The sequence below is a fragment of the Felis catus genome, chromosome A2, assembly GCF_018350175.1.
Source record: "Felis catus isolate Fca126 chromosome A2, F.catus_Fca126_mat1.0, whole genome shotgun sequence".
NCBI classification, from domain to species: Eukaryota; Metazoa; Chordata; class Mammalia; order Carnivora; family Felidae; genus Felis; species Felis catus.
The window spans coordinates 132,088,538-132,110,649 of record NC_058369.1 but is presented as its reverse complement, the minus strand read 5'-3'; the positions used below and the strand labels follow the sequence as shown (position 1 = coordinate 132,110,649).

The 22,112-nt window shown below is 35.8% G+C and overlaps 1 long non-coding RNA gene across 3 annotated transcripts; it reads left to right on the top strand.

Moving 5' to 3' along the window:
* Positions 1-468: 468 nt before the first annotated feature.
* LOC111559533 lies at positions 469-21,317 on the top strand. 3 transcript variants are annotated; one of them, XR_006594439.1, is made up of 3 exons: positions 469-2,453; positions 19,220-19,294; positions 19,653-21,317. It is a non-coding gene; the product is annotated as an uncharacterized LOC111559533 (long non-coding RNA). The 3 variants fall into 3 exon arrangements; XR_006594440.1 differs by lacking the exon at positions 469-2,453 and adding an exon at positions 5,298-7,041; XR_002740574.2 differs by lacking the exon at positions 469-2,453 and adding an exon at positions 17,952-18,638.
* Positions 21,318-22,112: the final 795 nt, after the last annotated feature.

Genomic DNA, 22,112 nt, shown 5'->3' with positions numbered 1-22,112 from the left:
GTATCATTTTGAGAAATCAGTAAACTGGGTTCCTGTCTTACTGTGTACACAAAAATAAATATCAGATTAAGTCCAAGATTTAAATGTTTAAAATGTCAGTCTATAAAAATACTAGAAGAAAATGCAGATTAAATTCTGCAAAATCTTGAGGTGAAAAAGACTTTAGAATAACCATGACCTAAGCCCAGAAGCAAGAGCAGGAGGATGGACAAGTTTTTCTACATAAAAATTGGTATAGGATGACATCGTTAAATTCAAGTAGGTAGATTATTTCCTGTGCTCCCTTTGCACTACTGTGTCAATCTAAGCATCAATCTTCATTGACGCAAAGAGGAAAGACAACCTTAGGGTAGTCAAAGAGAATTGTGTCAATTTCTTGGCCTTTGTATGGACCAGTTTGAAGACAAAAAAATATGGAGAGCCATAAGTCAATTTTTGTTTTCCCAAAATAAAATAAAAATTCTCTGAAGGGTAGGAGAAAGAAGGTTAGAAAAGACCTGTACCTCGCTTCCTATCTGGAAGTCTGAGCAGGAGAGTTCTTCACAAGAGTCCTAGTTGGCATCATCACAGTAGAGTAGGAGCAACTGGGATGCCTGTATGGAGAAGCTGAGGCAATCCCACCAACTTTTTGTAGCCCCGGAGAGTAAAAGCCCCTGAAAAGTATATAGCTGTAAATTCCTAGAGTGAGCTAGGGGACCTGAAGAGGTCTCACAGTTGTAACAAGAGGAAACACCAGCAGATGGCAGCATGGACTATACTGTACAACTGGGGACCACAGCCATTTTAGTGAAGCCAACCATCAATAGGTGTTAATAGCCTTCACAAAAGATGCAAACATGAACAGAACCCAACTGAGGGACTAATCACATTCTGCCAACACCATGACCCTCTAGAAGATTCCCAGAATTTATGTGCCTCTTTAAGGACAAACAGGTAAGGGAGTGAAGTCCTGAGTTGCCATAATTTAAACTTGAAGTAACTGGATTTATACAAGTGAATAAAATCCACCTGTTATCACGTGGAACAAGAGGGGTGCAGAGGGGTTGCTGGAAAGGTAAATATTCAAAAACAAAGGAAAATATTACTATATTTTTATTTCTTGCACTCATGAGTATAGCTTAAGAAAATTATACACTGGAAATGTCTGCATGGCAAAAAAAAATTGTAAACAAAGTCAAAAGATAAGTGATCAAGTAAGAGCAAATAAGGAACTTATTTGCCAAACAAGGGGCTAATTTCCTTGATATACAAAGAACACTTAGTACCAAGGAAAAGTTCATTTTTATTAGACAAAGAGAACTATACAATGACAACTGCAATTCATTCACCTGAAATGTGCACCCCTTACTGGAATTTTATGATGGGATAAAAAGAGGGGGGAAATGTGGTAAAAAATTAAACCTTGAATAAAGAAAAACTTACAATTAACTGACATATTCATTATTGAAAATGAGTTTATTGGATGATTTGAATCTATGATATATTAGTTAAAATCTAGATAGTCAATCATTCTGCCTTTTACCATATTGCAATGTCACAGGATCCACATTATCAGCTGCCCTTTCTTTCCACAGGCCCCTAGGAACTCTGAATATAGATCACTCACTGTTCTCAGGAATTTCCTCTCTAGTAAGGCTGACTATAAAGCCAGACCCATTCTAACTAGCCCTCCTTCACTTTTCTCCCCATGTATAAACAATCCTATGTTAATGTTAAAGGCTTACCTTCAAATTAATTGTGGGAAGCAGACAAAAACTAACATAAAGAGAACAGAACTATCAAAGCCACTACTCCATATTCCAGGCTTCAGGGCACCATTTCTAAGTGAGTATTTTCAATGTAGGATAATTACTACATATGAAAAAAAGTTTGTTTTAGTGTATGTGGTGGCTTTCTTATGTATATAGTAAACTTGGAAATTATAGAGAGGTAGAAGAAAGAAAAAGTGTCACTTGTAGTTCTCCCATGTAACATCACTACAGTCAACACTTTGCTTCATTTTCTCTAGCCTACAGCACCTCATTTTTAAAAAATATATGTTTCCCATTTTTATAATTTACATTTTTACATAACAACAAAGGTCTTTCCAGAGAACTTTAAACTTTCCTCAAGTATCCTCTTTAATGATGCAGAATGGATAATTTACTTGAATATTCTTCACTCTTATGACAGGTTATTTCTAGTTCTGACTTGCTGAAAGTATTGCAGAAATTGATACTTTTGTAACAGATTTGAGCATTTTTTTTTCTGGAACTGAAAGTTCTTCAGGAGAGTTGCCCAACGGAGGAACTGTTAGATTAGAAGCATGTACATTTTTAAAGCTCTTGATTTATTCTGCAAAACTTTCTTTCCTCAAGTGTTCAACCTATCTGTCACTGAAAATGCACAAGAGTATTGGCAGTTCGATGTCACTCTCAGTCGCACTGGGCGTCTCCTTTTGTTTTAATATTTTGGTAAGTTAAATGGTATCTAGTTATTGTTTTATTTTAATTGACATATCTTTCTTGAATTTGCTTGTCATTTGTATGAAATATTTGCAACCTCTCCTTTTCCCCCCAATGTGACCCTATGCTCAGCCAAACCCATTCGGTTAAATATTTATGTAACAAGTATTATGTGTCAGGCATTGTGATATATATTGGGAACACATTAATGAAACTAATTTGTAGCTCTCTAATTTGCAGCTCTCTCAGCATGTGACACCTTTACTTGTTCTGGGCCTTTGCACTTGTTATTGTTGTTACCTGGACTGTTCTTTCTTCTCTGGAATACTCCCACTTGCCTATTGGATCTCAGCCTAGGTGTATTTAGAAATTCAGCGTACATGTGTTCCCTGTGTCTGCCCATCCTTTTCATGTGTAGGCATTATCACTCTGAACTATAATTTCATATTTACGCTGTACCTTCCACTGGATTGGCAGCTCCTTGAGAACAGACAGTGTTTCATGCTTATATTTGCATACACACTATTTAAAATTGTTGGGTACATAGTAACCAACTAATGAACAAACAAATACATTTCAGTGTTGAGTAGATGGATTACTAGTCATGCAATTTGTTCATTTTAACTCAGTGTCTTCATGTGTATGAGTGTGTGTGTGTGTGTTTCCAGTTCATTTTCCCTTCTAGTTAATTTTTGGGGGAAGTATTAATTTTATATATTTTGGTAGAATCTACCCAGTATATCTCTTTTTTCCTTACCATGTTTAATTATAAATTCAACAGATGTTTCTGTTTAAAACTTCAAATAGCACACAAGGATCCAAAGTACAAGGTAGACACTCTCTCACCCTCCCTCTATGTGATCAATATAAAGTTTTTTGTGTATTTTCCCAAAGACCTTCAATGTATATATACAAAAATGTTTATGTGTTCCTTGTTTCTTTAAATAAGTGAGATAGTACTATGAATATTGTGTTCTGGAACTTGCTTTTTGTTCCTTAATCTTGGTCATATATATTTATGAATGGTATGTTTTGGTCATGGTAAGACATTTGTACTCATTATTTAGAACATTAGATACTATTTAATAAACTTACCATAATTTATCGAGTTATCCATCAGATATTTAACAGGTATGCATTTTTTCTCATTAATGTACATATAATACTTAAAAAAAGAATTATCCTTTCCTTACCTATATTAATCTATTCTATTTTTATCTTATTTTAATTTTTTCATATAATCATAAATCTTTTTCATGGGATGAAGATAGTCCTATTTTGCCTAACATCCCAGCCACCATCAGCATGTTCAAAGACTTTGCCCCTATTATGACTTCTCTCTTTTGCATCATTAATTCTTCCTTCTTTTATGGATCATTCCCACCACCACCACCACCAACAACAAAAATCATGCTATAATAATTCTTTTCTTTAAAAAAGAGAAAGATATAAATTTATCCACCACTCACTGGTTGCTCCTTTTTATTGCAAATCTACTCAATATAATTGTTACTGTTCATTTTCTACCTCCAATTTTCTTTTGAACCCACTCTGATAAGATGCTCATTCATACTACTCCACCAAACCTATCCTGGTCAAATCCACCCATCACCTCTATATTAACAAATCCAATTTTATGTATACATTTATTTGAGAATGAATCTCTCTCTTTAAAAAACATTTCCTGCTATAAATATCGGGGTGCATGTATCCCTTCAAGTCAGTATTTTGTATTCTTTGGGTAAATACAGAGTAGTGCAATTGCTGGATCCTAGGGTAGTTCTATTTTTAACTTTCTGAGGAAACTCCATACTGTTTTCCAGAGTGGTTGCAACAGTTTTCATTCCTACCAGCAATGCAAAAGTGTTCCCCTTTCTCTGCATCCTTGCCAACACTTATTGTTTCTTGTGTTGTTAATTTTAGATGTTGAACATCTCTCTTCATGTGTGTTAGCCATCTGCATATCTTTTAGTTTTGTTGATTGCTTCCATGGCTGTGTAGAAGCTTTTTATTTTGATGAGTTTCCAATAGTTCATTTTTGCTTTTGTTTCCCTTGCCTCCAGAGATGTGTCTAGTAAGAAGTTGCTACTGTAGATGTCAAAGAGGTTGTTGCCTGTGTTCTGATTTTGATGGTTCCTTGTCTCATATTTAGGTCTTTCATTCATTTTTAATTCACTTTTGTGTACGGTGTAAGAAAGTGTACGGTCCAGTTTCATTCTTTTGCATGCTGCTGTCCAGTTTCCCTAACAGCATTTGTTGAAGAGTGTCTGTTTCCCACTGGATATTCTTTCCTGCTTTTCCAAAGATTAATTGACCATAAAATAGTGGGTTTATTTCTGGATTTTCTATTCTATTATACCAACTTTTTATTCTTTCAAAGTACCTTTAGAAACATTTTGTCAACATGGAAAATATTCATTGGAATTTTCATCAAAACTATAATTGATTTGGGAATGATTGATACCTTAAAGCTATTTATTCTTCTTAGTATAAGCATCTTTTTATTAAAAAACCATATAGTTATAGAGTGTTATAGTTCTCTTCATATAAGCTTCACATATTTTTCTAACATTAAGGTTATTCTTTTGTAGTTTATGTCTTCATTGGAGTTGAAAATGAGATTTCCACATTATATATTTTTACTTAATTGTATGTAGGTATGCATGTATTTATAGTGGTGGAATATAGAAAGGCTATTGATTTTGCATTTAAAAAAATATTCAGTTGTGTTATCTTCATACCCTGAGCTAAAGTCAACCAAAGGAAATACAGTTTAGTCATGAAATATATATTTCACAGATGAAGCCTATTTTAAAATCAACTTTCTGATGACAAAATAACAATGGTAACCTCTGCAGTTTAGCAAATGTAACAAAACAGAATTCAGTTTTGGAGCTTTATTTTTTTTCTTAAGATGTTACATAATTAAACAGGATTGGACTGCTCTTTTATACCATAAAAAAAGTTCATATTCATAGTCTAAATGACTATTTTCTGGATTATCTGAAGAGTCTTTCTCACATTTCCCCCTTCTCTCCTTCTCTACCTAAAAATTGGTTACCCTCTCTCCTAATGATTCTGCAGGCTGATTTACTCTCCACGATTCCAAACTAAAGCCACTGTACCTGGGGGTAAGTGTGCTAGAAGTGAGTGGAGGTTAGGAGTTGTGGAAAAACAGTAGGTGCTTTTTGGTAGGTTCATCTTCTCTCTGATTCTTCTTCAGTGAAAGGATAATCTAGGCTTGACTGTTACTAAGGACGTCCCTTCCAATGATAAATGTTATTTATTTACATGGAAAAATATATCTTTACATTTGTTTTCCAACATATAAATAAATCATACTTTCACAACAATGTAGAGATAAGGGGCCAGCACAGCCCTCAGCAGCAACACCAACTTAACCCACTGGCATTCATTAAGACACATGAGTTTAAGCCACAGCAATAGTTGTAATCTTGTGACAATAACAACAATAACATCAACAACAACAACAAAAACAAAAACACATCAGATGAAATACATTAGCTAAACTAAACATGCATTAAACATCTCTTAATCTCAGTTCAGTTTTACTAAACAAACCAACAGTAACTAGCTTAGTCCCCTTTAAGAAAACAAAGCAGCAAAATTTCAATGTGCTAGGTCAATCAGTTACTATGTGCTTTTTATTCATGACTACCACATCATCATTATGTTGTGTGTGTGTGTGTGTGTGTGTGTGTGTGTGTGTGTGTGTGAGAGAGAGAGAGAGAGAGAGAGATACACGTAGGAAAGGGTAATTGGAAGGAAAGACCTGGGAGACATCATCAATCATCAATTTATTTTTAAACATTATTAAGATAAATTTAATCTCAAGATATAATAGATTCATCAATCCAATGTTCCATTGCTTGCATGCTGCCTCTACAGGGAGATTTTCCTTATAATTACCCCAAGGGTAAAGAAAGAAATCCCAGAGGAGCTGTGACTAAAGCAGAAGTTGAATTATTACTCTGCATTGTCTTCCTCACATAAAGAAGCTATCATAGCCTTAATTATGTCCTCCATTAATATACTGAAGCCATACCCTACCCCCCCCCCATGTGGCTGTATTTGGAGATAGCTCCTTTAGGAAGGTAATCAAGGTTAAATGAAGTTAGGAAAGCAGGGCTCTAGTCCAACTGCAGTGGTGCTCTTATAAGAAGGGCAAGAGACACCAGAAATGGATCTCATTCTCTCTCTCTCTCTCTCTCTCTCTCTCTCTCTCTCTCTCTCTCTCTCTTCTCTCTCTCTGGATCTCATTCTATTTCTCTCTCCCTCCCTCCATATGAGTACAAAGGAAAAGCCATGTGAGCACATAGCAAGAAGGCAACTGTCTACAAGCCAATAAGAGGGCTCTCACCAGAAATGAAATTTACTGGCACCCTAATCATGGACAGAACTGTTAGAAAATAAATGTCTGCTGTTTAAGCTGCCAAGTATGTGGTGTTTTTATGGCAGCTTGAGCTAACTAATACAGAAGTTCATCATCTTTTAATTGTTTATTCTCCTACAGTCTCTGAACTTCACCTGCAGTGTCCTACCATCATCCATCAGTTAACTTCAGTGTCCTCCCAAGGTGAGGAACTGAGAGATTTAGACACTGTTCATGTTTCTGTCTGTTTTGTATTTGTAAATGTGTTTTATTGATTTATACAACATGTGGCTTATTATTTTCTGCTGGCCATTAAAACATACCTAGTTTTGGATCCATGTTTTCTGGTTTTGCCTCTGGTCGTGCTGCTTCCACTGTAGTCAGAGGTGTCAAATGCAAGTTGGACTGTAAATGTGTATTTATTTTTCTCACTGGGATTGTAACTGGAAGGCTATAACATCACAGATTAATCAAACTCCCCTTTTGCATCAATACGGTGCCAGGTTCTTCACTTTAAAACATGCATTTGTTCCATCAGATTGCCAAGTTTTAGGGTGATGGTGACAATCTTGATGAAGGGACCTTGGAATTTGAGCTTGCACTGTGGTTTGATGCTCAGGACATGGTCCATCTTTACCATATTCATCCACAGCAGTAGCATCACTGGCTGGGAGACTCCTGAGAGACCACATTTGCTGCTGCTGCTGCTGCTGCTGCTGCTGCTGATAATAATAATGCCTGTGTTCCTGGGTCATTTATGAGGTGAGAGGAGGGGGCTGTGTATTCATCTTGCATCAATACATTTCATTTTACTTTCTTGTTAATTCTCATAGTTCTCCACTTCATCCTTTTCTGTGTTTCTCTGTATATAATTATACCATATGCAAATAAAGATAATTTTGCATTTTCCTTATAATAATGATACATCTTATTTTGGTTCCATATATTATGGCTTTGATTAGCACTTCCAGAACAATTAGATAACAATGAAAATAACAACATTTTTGTTTTCCACCTGATTTTAACTGGATACTACTAAGAATGAAGTCGGCCATTGATTTGAGATGTTATAGAAACAACACATGTTAACGCAAATTCATATGTGATTTTGGAAAGATTTAAAAAATATATGAACGCAAATTTTTTTTCTAGAATTTCTCTAATTTTATTGAAATTACCAAATGTTTTTTTTTCTTTCCTGACCTATTGGTAGGAAGTAGTATACTAATTGTTTTCCTAATATTGAACTAACTTTGTATAATGCACAAGATTTTGAATCAAGAAAGTAAACCAGACCACCCTCTGAGGAATGTTTAATCACTAAACACGTTGTACACATTTCTGTCCTATAAAAGATTCATGTTCAACTATGATCCCAATCAGCAACTTTCTCTTCCCACTAAAGGGAACAAATTATAACCCTTTCCACTGCTGCAGTAAACAGCAAACAGATTGCTGATTATACAGAAAGGGAAAAAACAGACATAGGACAGAGCATACAGATTAGAAAGAAGCCATTCCATCCTTAACACTAAGTAAATAGCAGACATTTTGCAAAGTGCATTAAAGGGAGCAGACTGCTATAGAAATCAATTAATACAGACTTGTTAACTGAGAGCAAACTATGAGCAATTATATTATCAAGTAAATAGAATAATCTGTAAATAGCAGTAAGGAACCCACAACAAAGAAACCACATGAATTGGCTTTTGTGTCCATAGCCTTCTGAGCTTGTCTCTCTAATTCAGCAGTATATCTAGTATTGGAAAGGAAAAAACAGAACAATAGGACTTATGAGAGGCTGTTAGGAGAAGTAACTCAATGGCATTAAACAAGAAGTGCCCTGACACTGTACAGTGGGAGAAAATTTGTCTCCAGCTGAGACTCCAGCAAGTAAATGACTATTCTTGCCCAGAGGAGATCTATTTAACTCTTCCTGTATTAAAAGCATAAAAGAAACCCTGGACAGAAAGAACTCTCATTGTGGTCAAAATGCAAAGGGCAGAAACATTGAGTGGAAGGTGACCTATCTGGCAGTTATTGGAGGTTCTCACATGGGGCTGGCACCCTATAGAAAGTACTGAAAACACCAATCTGATAAGAAACGTGTGATAAAGATTTGGGAGGAGATATCCTGTAGTGAAAAGATGGTGGGAATTAACAGCAGGGAGCTAGATCTTGCTCAAGATATTTGCCATGTGGCCATGAACAGTAACACAAATTCTGAGACAATTTTTCTTCATCTGTAAAATGGAGATATTAATACCCACATGGAAAAGATATCAGAACTAGATGAAATGTATATGTATAGCATAGAGCAACACACAGTAAATATTTTAAAAGATGGCTTGTTACTTTATTAGTTTTGGAGCAAACCTTGAGAAATATAACAGAGACTTGGAAATATATTTAAGATATAAATAAAGACCCTAACGCAAAGGCAATTTCATGACAGAACACTGTGGGGCAAGAATGATGTGGAACACATAAATATATTAATAAAACTTAGGAAAGAAAATCTCCATATGCACAGGGATGGGAAGGGAGACTACCCCCTAAGCTCTATCAACTGTCAATCAAAATTAGCTCCTCAAGGAGGAGAATGGGAAATGTTTATCAAAACACAACACATACACTTTACAGGTATTTGGATTTATGTTCAAGTTAAGGCATAGTAATACAGGCACTGTTTCATTTTGAAGGATGGATCTGCCATTCTCAGTGAATCCTCTTTTGGTCTTTATAAGATTCCATATTAAATAGCCACATACAGAGATAACTTCACAGGGGACTCCAGAAATTCTGGAGTACAACTTGGGCAAACCAAGTTGGCAGTACCTCTTACAGAATCATGTTTTAACAAACTTCTTTTTTGCCTGACTAGATTATTCATCTTAACACTCATCACACTGTATTTCACATGTTTGTTTCAGTATTTGTGACTCTTATTCGAGTGTGAGCTCCCTGAAAGCAGGTATAGTTTTATTCACCTTTGTGTTTCTTAGGACCACATACAGATATAGAGCTGCCTTAATGTCACTGTAAGACTGAGAAACTTCTTAGAGGCCCCACTCCATGTCATCTGAAACATGTTAAATTTTAGCAGTCACATTATGGCTCATTTTTACTGTATTTTACCATAAAATTTTAAAGATATTTGTATTTTTTTTTGAAATTTGGTGATAAGCCAAACACTTTATGATTAGCTCTAATTTCTCCAGTCTCAGCTCATAATGCACATCCAGGAATTCTTGCAAAGTAAAATAATCTAAATTACAAATTGTTTTCAATGGTCATAAAATTTTAATGGACATGATGGACATGAACCTTAACAATGAACAAAGCTGGAGCAATATTAACTTTTGTAGACATTTAAACATTTATTACTTTACAATTTTCAGGGTTTTTTTCTTTTTATATTTCAGAATCAATGTTTTTCTGTTTTTTTGGGTTTTTTTGCTTCTTCAGTTCTTAAATGTTGTCAATGGCCTTTGAAGAGCAAGAAGGCCTAGGCACCAGGCCTATTGGCACACCAGGGGTTAATCAACCCCAAGTGCATACAGTAGATGGTCAAGTAGTGTTTCTGGATTTGATGGGTAATTTGAGAATATGTACATGCCACGGGTATGAGCCAAAGCAGTAGCACAGTTTGTGATGCAGCTTTATTTTACTAGTGGCACCACTAAGCCATTTTATACATAGCAGTGGCTGGCTACATCAGTCATAATGTTGGAAGTTGAGAAAGAGGCATTTCCAGAACTGAAGGGTTAAGTTGGCTGTCAGAACAGGTCAGCAGCTGAGGTCACCCCATAGTTATCAGCACACAATCTCAAGCAGACAAGTGGAAGTCAGACAACCTTAAGACTTCAGAGAGATGTTGGGCTTCACAGACATTGGCAATACCACGGTCAGGCCTTACTGCTGATATTCATGAAGGGAGGGAGACTGGCAGATGAGTTCACGAAAATAGACTGCTCTGATGCCATCTTTTCTAGGGAAGCCTGACTTCACAAACACTGTTCTCCAGACTATGTGTGGATGACTGCAATGAGCAGATGCTCCTGGGCTCAAGGGGCAGTCATTCCTCAGATGTATTATGGCAGAAAGAAAACAACTTTAAATATGGTAGTTGAGAAAGGCATTCAAAAGAGCAGTTGGATGGGACCCCAAGTTGAGATGGCTCATGTGTGCTTAGTCATCACCCCAGTGGCAATTACACCTGACACACCTGGACCTCTAGGTCTCAGTCGAGGTACTATCTGCCATGGTTTCATGGCTGCACTGTAATAGCTAAGCAGGATGGGAAGAGAGTTGAGAGTTTTAAAGTCTCAGTATGGATAGATATGATTCCTAAAAACCTCTGAGATTTCCACATCAGATTATTCTTTCAGGACTTCTCCAGGGTGAGAATCCTAAATGCTAGACCTTGGTAGACAGTTATTTACAATTGAAATTTCCATTTGCCTTAATGATTCCCAAGCATACTTGAACTATAATCGAATATCTAACTCTGAATTATGCTTATATTTTCATCAATTATTCAACCTTTTCCTTAAAATATGTTGGGTATAGAATCTGTTGGTATAACAATTAACAGCTGCACAAAATGCATCTCTTTTAGCCATATTGCCTCCAGGAATTTGATGATCATATTCATGTTTGGATGCTCTCTCTTACAAAAGGTTTTTGTAAGATAGACAAATGACAAGTATCATGTTATAGCTACCTTATTTCAGGGAAAATGACCATGCACTGCAGCAAAACTAACTAACCCAAAGGCACAAAAGTCTTAGAGAGGAAGGTTGGGAGCTAACACATAATGAGGATCTATTATGTGCTGAGAAGTTTGTATGTATACATATCTTTTAGTAAGCATTGCTTCACAATTCTGTTTATCAGATCCATAACTCTGACCATTTTCAAACAAAGTCTGGTACCATGAAAAACGCAAAGAGGGCTCTACATGACTTTGGAGCATTTATTCACTTGCTTAATAACCTTCAGTGACTCCCTATCTCCCACTAGGTCAATTTTATAATTCTGCTTGCTTTTCAAGATCTTCACTGGTCTCCCTACTAGCCTACCTTATTTTTTCTTTCTTCCCACATATTCCCTCTGAGCAACATAGGTCAGTATTTTTACTAACCTACAAACATACTTTGTTCATTGCCTGTTCCAAGCATCTTTCTTTCCTCTTCTGCCACCTATGTAAATGTTACCGATTCTTCAAGGATCCCTTCACAGCTCATTATTTAGCAGAGTTCAGGGACCAGAAATGCTACAGAGACTTTGTTAAGCACCATCTTAACTATAACATGGTAATTCGCAAAGAACAGACTTAAAACAATGATGTGATAATGTAGTTAGTGCACATTTATTTATGGTGAAGGGAGCTCTGAGGTTTTATCTTCTTGGAATAAAGCAAAGTGCATAGCTGATTCCAGCAACTTCAAACTCTAAGTCCCTTGGAATATAAGAGGTGGCATTTTTCATGGGACCTGAGTTCAGTAATATAGTTTTTAATCCTCCATTGAACTACTTGAACATAAGCTTGACAAATTTCATTTTTAAAGTTATCAGGCTCTAAAGTACATTCCACAGTATTTGAATTTGCAGGGCTACCACTTCCATAATAAAATATGAGACTTAGGATAAATAAAATGTCCACCTTCCTTTTCTTTTCATGAAGGGAGACTGCTCTATAATCCAGAATGGAACTCATGGAGACTAAGTATAACAGTTCATATTTTCTTTATAGGCAATACAAGAAGCCTAACTATCAAAGTCATACAACCTTTTAGTTTTGAATGACATTGTTCAGCAGAAGTTTTCACACTATGGTTTTATGAACATAGGCAGTTGTTAGAATTCTTTACGGAAAATCTTTTATATTTAAGAATGTTTAAACACGATTTTTAAAAGTATCACTTTAAAGAGATTTATGATAATGGAAACTAAATGATATGCCCATTCCAAGAGTAAAGAGAACAATACAGTGCATTAAACATGGTCAGGTCAGAATCTGCTGCTTTTGATATAAGGTTGTTGATCTGGTAAAATTTTCCTTCTAAATACTCTAAAGTTACTATTCAGTCAATAAAATTTAAGAAGTATGCACTAAGTATTATTATATGTGAGCCCTGTGCTATGTACTAAGTGGCCAAAATCAGACATAGTTTCTGTCTTCATGGGAGCTTTCTGTTTGTGGAACAGACAGACATGATTGAAATGATCACTCTAAGGACTGTATAATTACAAACTGAGCTAAGTTTTCTGAAAAAAAAAATGAAGTGTCCTAGGAAACTTGGTTCTGAGATCCCAGGTTCTCCTCCAGATATGTAATAGCCAAATAGACATATTTCTGCCCTATAAGAACTAGACTACAGTTAGGGGGATAGGCATTATGTAAGTAAGTAAGTAAGTAAATAAATAAATAAATAAATAAATAAACAAATAAATTCAAATAATACTTAGTCTTATGGAGAAAACAAGGCGTACAGTGATGAAGAACAATAAGGAATGGGGCTGATTAGATAAAGAAATAAGAGGTACTTTTCTTAGGAGAGATACGTATGCTGAAGACTAAGGAATGAGAAGGATCCTGCCATTTCAAGGAGTATTGGGGGAAGACAAAAGCATGTATAAAAGTCCTAAAACATAAAAATAGATTTGTTTGTGAAAAGATCAGAGAGTATGCCACAGTGGTTGGAACAGAGGAGGGAAGAGAAGAGAGATATAAAATAAGGTGATAAAAAAACAGGTAACAGTCCAATCATTAGAACCATATTAGAAATATCAAGGGGGGGTTGGATTAGATTCTAAATGCAATGAGAGAGCATGAAAGAGGACAAAATGATTTAAAGTTCAAATTGTTCCCCTTGGTAACTAAATAGACTATGACAGAAGGAATTGCGGTCAGACACTATTGCTGTCCTCCAAGGAAGAAGGGGTGTATATTGTACCAGAGTCTTGGCAGAGAAGATGAAGAAAAATACAGATTTCAAGATATTTTGAAGGAAAACTCAAAGAATCTGTTGATGCATTGGCTGGGGGAAGGCAGGAAGATTAGGAAAAGTAAATTAAGGATGACTCCCAGGTTTCTGACTTGAGCAACTGAATGGATACATCAGTAGATGTGATGACATCTCCTAAGTTGGAGAAGTGTGAAAGCAGAACAAATGTGAACATAGGTGGGGTGGGGTAAGGTGCAAAGGAATTTAGTTGCAGCCACACAGATTTTGATATGCCTGTAAGACATCCTAGTTGAAAGATCAGGTGGGCAGTTAAATATGTATAGGAGGAGACATTTGAAATGGACATAATTGAGGGATCCTCAATCTGTAGATGATTTATAAAGTAATGGTTATAAACAGTACCACCAAAAGAGAGAATATAAAGAGAGAGGAGAAGGGGATCCAAGACCTGGTTCCAGAGGAAAATGTTCTAGGGAAAACTAACAAAAGAGATTGGGAAGGAGTGGTCAGTGAAATCTTGGACACTAAGACATGAAAACAAAAAATAATAGTGTTTGAAGAACTGTGTAATGTTATTGAGAAGTCAGGTACTCTTTTGGCTTTTACTCATTTATTGATTAATATCTGTGATTTTATTTTTAAAAAAGATAAATGTATCAAAGTAACATCATGTAAAAATAATCCATAACAGAAAGAGTTGGTAAAGTAGTTCTATACACATTATCTCACTTGATCCCAACAATTAAATATATTTTATTACTGACTGTATTATACACTCAAAAACACTGGAGCTTATAAAAACAAGTAATATTTAATAATAAAGTCAACATTTATTAAACAAGTATTGTGAATTTCTCCTTTGAGAGGCATGTTCTAGACTCTGTGGATATAGTTATAAACAAAAAAATCATATCCTTGAATTCAAAATGCTTACTTTCCAATGAATATTGTACTACACTGATTACAATGTAGCACACAGGGCTTAGAAAATTATTAAGAGGTACAGAGTTTTAGTAATTCAAAAATATATATGCTCTCCAATGTTTATTGCAGCATTATATACAACAGCCAAGACATGGAAGCAACCTAAATGTCTATCAATAGACAAATGGATAAGGAAGATGTGAGATACATGCACGCGCGCGCACACACACACACACACACACACACACACACAGTGGGATATTATACAGCCTTAAAAAGATGAGATCACACCATTTGAGACAACATGGATGGACCTAGAGGGTATTATGTTAAGTGAAGTAAGTCAGACTTAAGAAAGACAAATGCCATATGATTCCACTCATAAGTGGAATCTAAAAACAAACAAAAACAAATAAATAAACAAAAACAGAATCAGACCTATAAATACAGAGAACAAACTGAAGGTTGCCAGAGGGGATTGGGATTGGGATGGGGATGGGCAAAATGGGTGAAGGAGAGAGATACAGGCATCCAGTTGCAAAATGAATAAGTCAAGGGAATAAAAGGCACAGCATAAGGAATACAGTCAATGATACTGTAATAGCAATGTAACAGGACAGATGGTAGCTATACTTGTGAACATAGCATAATGTATAAACTTGTCAAATTACTAAATTGTACATGTGAAACCAATGTAACATTGTGTGTCAACTATATTCAGATTTCAAAAGTGCAGAATTTTGACCCGAGAGGTTCACTTTTTAAAAAATCTTACTTACTCATTAAAAAAATTTTTTTAATGTTTTATTTTTGAGAGAGACAGAGAGAGAGAGAGCACAAGTGAGCAGTGGGGGAGGGGGAGAGAGAGAAGAGACACAGAATCCGAAGCAGGCTCCAGGCTCTGAGATGTCAGTACAGAGCCAGACATGAGGCTCAACCTCATGGACCGTGAGATCATGACCTTGGTGAAGTCTGACACTTAACCGACTGAGCCACCCAGACACTCCTTAATTACTCATTTTTTTAAGAGTTCATTAGTATTGGGGAGCCTGCGTGGCTCAGTTGGTTAAGCCTGATTCTTGATTTCCACTCAGGTCATGATCTCACAGTTCCTGAGATAGAGCTCCACATGGGGCGCTGAGCTGACAGCTGAAGCCTGCTTGGGATTTTCTCCTGCTCACTGCCCCTCCCCCACTCATCCTGTCTCTCTCTCTCTCTCTCTCTCTCTCTCTCTCTCAAAATGAATAAACATTTAAACAAACAAACAAAATAAAACAAGGGTTCATTAGTATTAAGCATATACACATTGTTGTGCAAGAGGATCACTTTTTAAAATTCCTGCCAATGTTATAAATCTAAAAATAGTACTTTTTTGAATTTGAGGTAATACTATCTTTAGTAAACAAAATATACATGTTTACTCTTTGTCTATATTGACATATTGAGGGGTCTGTATCTTAAAACTTTTCAAAACCTTACCTACACTCTGAGATTTCTTAATAATATTAATGCTTGCCAAGAAGTTAAAAAGCATTAAAATCCGTACTGTTTGTGTCTAACCAAGTCTTTATCCATTTGGGCATTGTCCTGATATTCTATCAATGTAGTCACTGGAGCATATTGGCTTCCTGATATCCCATAAATATTGTCTACTTTGTTTTCATGGATTAAGTGAGTCTTAGAACCACCTTGACAAAATGGAATGTCACTAAGTTTGTGCTTTTTCAAACAATACAGAAAAAAGAAATTTCAATGTATTTAATAGCATATACTTTATCTTCTTTTTCTTATCCTCTTTTCCTCTAGGAATTTATTCCTGTCTAAAATAATCTATGAATGCCACAAAAAATGTGGCATCTTATCTGTGAAAGAGTCAGATAACATTAGTCCTTGGTAGATTTATCAATATGTCTGGCACTTAGGAGATTTATGTGTGGGTCATTCTGACAGGACATATGTAACATTGATTTTTTTGGCTGGATTCGTGCTAACTGGACTTGACTGTATAATTTTGTGTTAGAGCCACTGACCCTCTGAAAAACTGCTTTGCATTTGTACTTTTGTTTTGGATAAAACCCGGTTTAGATTTCTTTGGCCTTCAAAATGACCACGATGGTCTCTATGGCTTTTTCTTTTTTTTTTTTTTCTTTTTCCCTTCTGGAATTTACACTGGCCAAAGAACACTTTTCTTTTTAAAAACTGACTTTCACTGTTGCCATGGCTGAATCATTCTTAGAGCAACTTCAGTTTTACAGAGAGATTTTTGTTTAATGTCTTCTCTGGCATTTTATAAGGTTAAAGAGGCACTTAGCAATAACCTTCGTGTGCAGTACATATAGTCTGCAGTCATTGAAACATGAGTGCAGATGAATAGCTTGTTATTCCCACTAAAGAAAAGAGGAAAAAAAAGACTTAAATTCTATTGAAGCAAGTGACCAATGGTTCTCCATGTGGTGGTACCTCCTTGTAGGGTGTGTTTTGGGAAAGCATGGGTTATTTGGGGTTGTCACAATGAGGGTGGGCTCTAGTTTTTCAAGAGAGATAGCCAAAGATATGTTCTACAGCATGCAAAGCAGTCCACTAACAAAGAATCGTCCCACAGCCCACATGACTTTCAAACATACCACTGGTCACTTACACAGATGAAAAATCTGTTTATAATCTGAGCCTAGAAGCTAACTATATTTTATAGTAAGCACAATGTGTTTTTGTATGGTTTTCCCTGAGGTACGTTTTCCAGGAACGCCAGTACTAAGCAAATAGAGGGAAGATTTTATTTTGCTTTTTCTGGACTTTAACCAAAAGTTGTCTATAATTTTATAAAATCATGTCCTGACAGCACTGTCACTTGAGAGATTCAAGTCACCAGTACAACCAATTCAACATACCTGTATCAGTCTGAACTTACAACAGTCACATGTTTGGAATTCTAGGTATATAGATGAAAACATCTCACCTCTTCATTTTATTTTCTTCTGTAGTCATGACTGAGTTTTTTCATATTAAATGCATAATATTTCATTTTATTCTTTCTCCTATTATGAAACCAGATCATTGTACTGGTTTTTTAAAAAAATATTAGGGGTACGTGGGTAGCTCAGTCAGTTAAGCAACCAATTTTAGATCAGGTCATGATCTCACAGGTCGTGAGTTGGAGTCCCACGTTGGGTTCTCCATTGTCACCATGGGACCCACTTCAGATCCTCCGTCTCCCTCTCTCTCTACCCCTCCCCCACTCTCTCTCTCTCTCTCAAAAATAAAATAAAACATTAAAAAATATATTATAACATAGGATATATTATCTAAAGTGTCATTTTAGGATAAAAAGGGAACATTATAAAACATTTCTTATAAAAAGAGTTATTGGCTGAACACTAGAAAGAACAATTTCTGACTTCTGAAACTTAAGAGAGAAGGGGAACTATCTCATCTCTTCTCTGGGGAGGTTTTAGATGATGTTAATCTGGACAAATCACAGAGGCTTTCCTGGCAAGCATTTTGGAAGCACTGACCAGTTATGTCAGACAGATACAGACAAGGAATTCACCCTTTAGCATCACTGTTTATGTGGTATAATAGTCTATTTCATGATAGCCCTTAGCATGAGAGCCCTAACCTCAATCTCTAGAATCAGATCATAGCCTGATACAGTAAGTAAACATATCAGAAGCAAAACACTGGCCCTATTTATTCAGACCTGCCTTGGTCCTTGATTTGTACTTATCCTCTATATAGCCTGAGGGTCCTACTGCCTCAGAGAAGCCAACAATAAAGTCTTTCCCCATAGATGTACATCAAAGCTTTGTTCCCCCAAGAAATTTTATCACTGATTTGTGAATTTTGCAGTCTGGCCGACACTCCCTCTGCGATCCAACCTAGGATTAGAGCCCGGGGAAAATTCAGGTAGGCTGTGTCCTGAGCTCCTCTCTGCCCATGCCCTACCCCCTCCTTCCAGAGGCTTCCAGGACCATATGCAAATATGTCCTCTAATGGTTGATGATCATCTTTTATTATTTTTTGACATAGGCTCAGCTATTTACTGTAATCATTGAGCTTTTAATGATCTGAAATGGACATAATAAAAAGTAACTAACTTTACAAGGTTGTGATAGAATCCTAGGCACAGGCAAGAAGAATTTTTTTAAAAAATTACCCCAATACACCCAGGTACTCAGGTGTGATGGTTTTTTTGTGAAGAATCTATACCCACCATTCCCAGGTTCAAATGCCAGCTATGCCATTTACCAGCTCTGTGACCTTGGTCTAGTTATTTAACCTCTCTGGTTTAGATCTTCTGTACAATGGTGATAATAATAGTACATACCTACCACACAGGATTGTGATGAGGATTAAAGGAGTTAATTTATGCAAAGTTCTTAGGACAGCGCTTTGCACATAGTAAGCACTCAGTAAACACTAGTTATTAGCCCTAGGATTGTGTTTCTGTTTCCAGAGAAAATAAATGCAGACATTTATTTTCCCAGGTGTTCAAGTTAGAAAGAGAGCCAAACGCTAATATGCTTGTTCATCCTCAAGTTTCTCTTGTGCTTTAAAAAAAGGTAGGAGTCCTTTCTTTTTCCAAATCACAAGTATGTGATAATTAAAATACATTCCCATGACATCATGTACTTAAAAATGTGCATTATATCTTTCTTGTAAAATGTGAACCAAGAGATGCTTTGGGCAAAGGTGGTTCCACTTAGGGGCTTAATTTAACCAGCAAGTTTAATTCTGATCCTAATGTTCCCTAGCTTCATCTATGAATCTAGTGACACAACATAGAATTCTTGCAACCATATAGCTTTTTCATTATTCTTTTTTGAATATTTGCTTTTTCCCTGTTGGAAAATAAAATTTCAAACCGCTATTCACATTGTTACTCCAATATGTCTAATGTGTCTTCATTACTGTTCACAGCACCAGTGATTACCACCGCGCCCAAACATCAATTAATGCCTGATGATGATTATGATGTTGATGTAGTCAGAACAGAGGAGCCCTTGATTATTCTCCATCTCTGTGTCAGATCTTCAGTGTATATCTAAATATAACCCCAGATCATCCATTTGGACTGAATTGCTTTATAATCAGTAAAACTGAATTTTCCCCCTGAATTTACTGAAACTTTTTGTCTCACATAGGAGTCATAGCCTAAAGGTTATGAAGATTCTAGCCTTCTCTGCTTGTATAAATTAATAATACCAGGATCAACATTTCCTTCTATTTATTTATATTTAAAGCACCTGACATGAGAATTTAGGGGATTCAGCCAGATTTAATCCTTTATTTCAATAGTTTACATTTCTTTACTTTTACTATTTTTTTTTCTTTTTCTATAGCACTCACTTTGTGGTTTTTATTATGTTATGGCTGGATTTTATGATATTAATGGCCAGATTCCAGCTGATTGGTTAGAAGGGGGGAGAGGTAGTGATGACAGATAAAGATGAGATCTGCAGGGCTTGAAATCCTGTTCTCAGCAATTTTTTCTCTTTTCTCCTGGGATCCATTGTAAGACAGCGTCATTTCATAAAGTGTCAGGTAATTGTTAACACTAGAAATATGTACTTAAATTTTCAAAGAACTAGAATAAATATTCAATCCATACAGACATAATTAGAATGATACATTTTATGTCTACCCAATTCCCTTGGATACATTTGCTCTATTTCCCAATAGAACAGAAAACACATCCTATGAAATCTGTCAGGGAGTTGCCAAAGGACATTCTGCTGCTTCCTTTAAAAGCACTGAACTTAAGAGAAGCGTATAGCTGTCCGTAACTCAAAGGATTCCTTGTTCAAAGACTAATGGCACCGCGGCTGCACATTATCGTGATTTTCTTTCATAACAGAGGATTCAAAGGTATTAAAGAGGCCTCAGTAAATTAGCATGCTTTTATGATCAATTTTAATTAATCATTTGAGTAAGACAATGTGCCACTACATACATCATATGGAGGAATTTATCACAGTGTCACTTGCTTATAATAAAAAATAACCCTTATTATCATAAAAGCTCCTTAAAATGGAGGAGGAAAAGACATTAAAAGTGGCAGGATAGAGAAAAGAAAGGAAAAGGGATGGAAAGAAAATAGATAATAAAGACAGAGAAGCATTGTAATATTTAAATGCTAACAGTGAGTCTATCTTTGTTAACTTATCGTGTTTGGCAGTACAAATGAACAACAGAGTAGGGAAAGGCACGATATGTTAAATTATTATGGGTATGTCAGATAAGCATTTTGTCTGATGTTTCCATCTCTGCTGGAAGGCTGGCTTAAAACTGTGTGACCTATTCTCCAGGGAGTCAAAGATAAACACCAGCAATTGTGTAATTCCTCCCACTCTGATAAAGATAAATATGTTCATATTTTTCCCAGCTAATCCTCCTTGTTGGATGATAACATAAGGCTGCATCCATGTGACATACAGAGATTCAAGATATCTGCACAAGCATCCAGCTATCTGTAATACTGTCTGCCCACTAGGTCATCTTGTTATCAGGGACCCTTTCAGATTAAACAAGTTTGTGGTAAATTAATGCAAAAATAAATCTATAAATCTGAATCTAAGGCAGTGGTACCAGTCTTGTGTTGTACAAAATTATTGTAGGAAAAGTTTTTTTTTTAAATGATGTTCAGGAACTATTAAAGACAAATTAAATAGGTTTCTTTGGGTTTGGGGTCTGGGAATCTGTAAAAGCTTCCCAAATGATTCTAAAAGTGCAACTTGATTTGAGAATAGTATTAAAGCTTTTGAGAATAGTAAGTATACTCAAATCTTGTCAGATTTCAAACAAATAAATATCAGGCTTCCTAATTTGAAAATATGACAGGGTATTTTCATTGGCTCAGACTGCAACAAAAATATATGTGTTAAAAAGTGAGACATTAAAACCCAAAGCAAAAGTAAAGGGACTGTGGAAGAAACAACTATGAAGATAGGAAGTTGAACTCAATTCAACAAATGATTATATGAGCAACTCATAAGTGTAGCAGGTCTTATTTTGGTTAAATAATAAATGGAGGTAAATGAGGTAAATAAATGAAGTCACCAAATAGGATTACTTAACCAAGGATAGTGATTGACATTTACATATACTTTCTGAACATAGGATGAAATGAGAAAAGTGTATATCATAGGGAAGTGTTAAGGTAGGCAAGTGTTAAGGAAAACATTTTGGAAGTAAGACTCTCAGCTCTTAAATAAAAAAATACTGAACACTGTGACTCTCTTGAACTGGAATGTTTAAAAATCAAGTAGACTTGCATCTGTCTAATGGAGTCACATTGTGTTATACTTTTACCATCCTATGTTTTTTATGTGGCTTCTCTATTCCTGCCTTTCTCCAAATTCCCCAATAATCTGTTGTTGA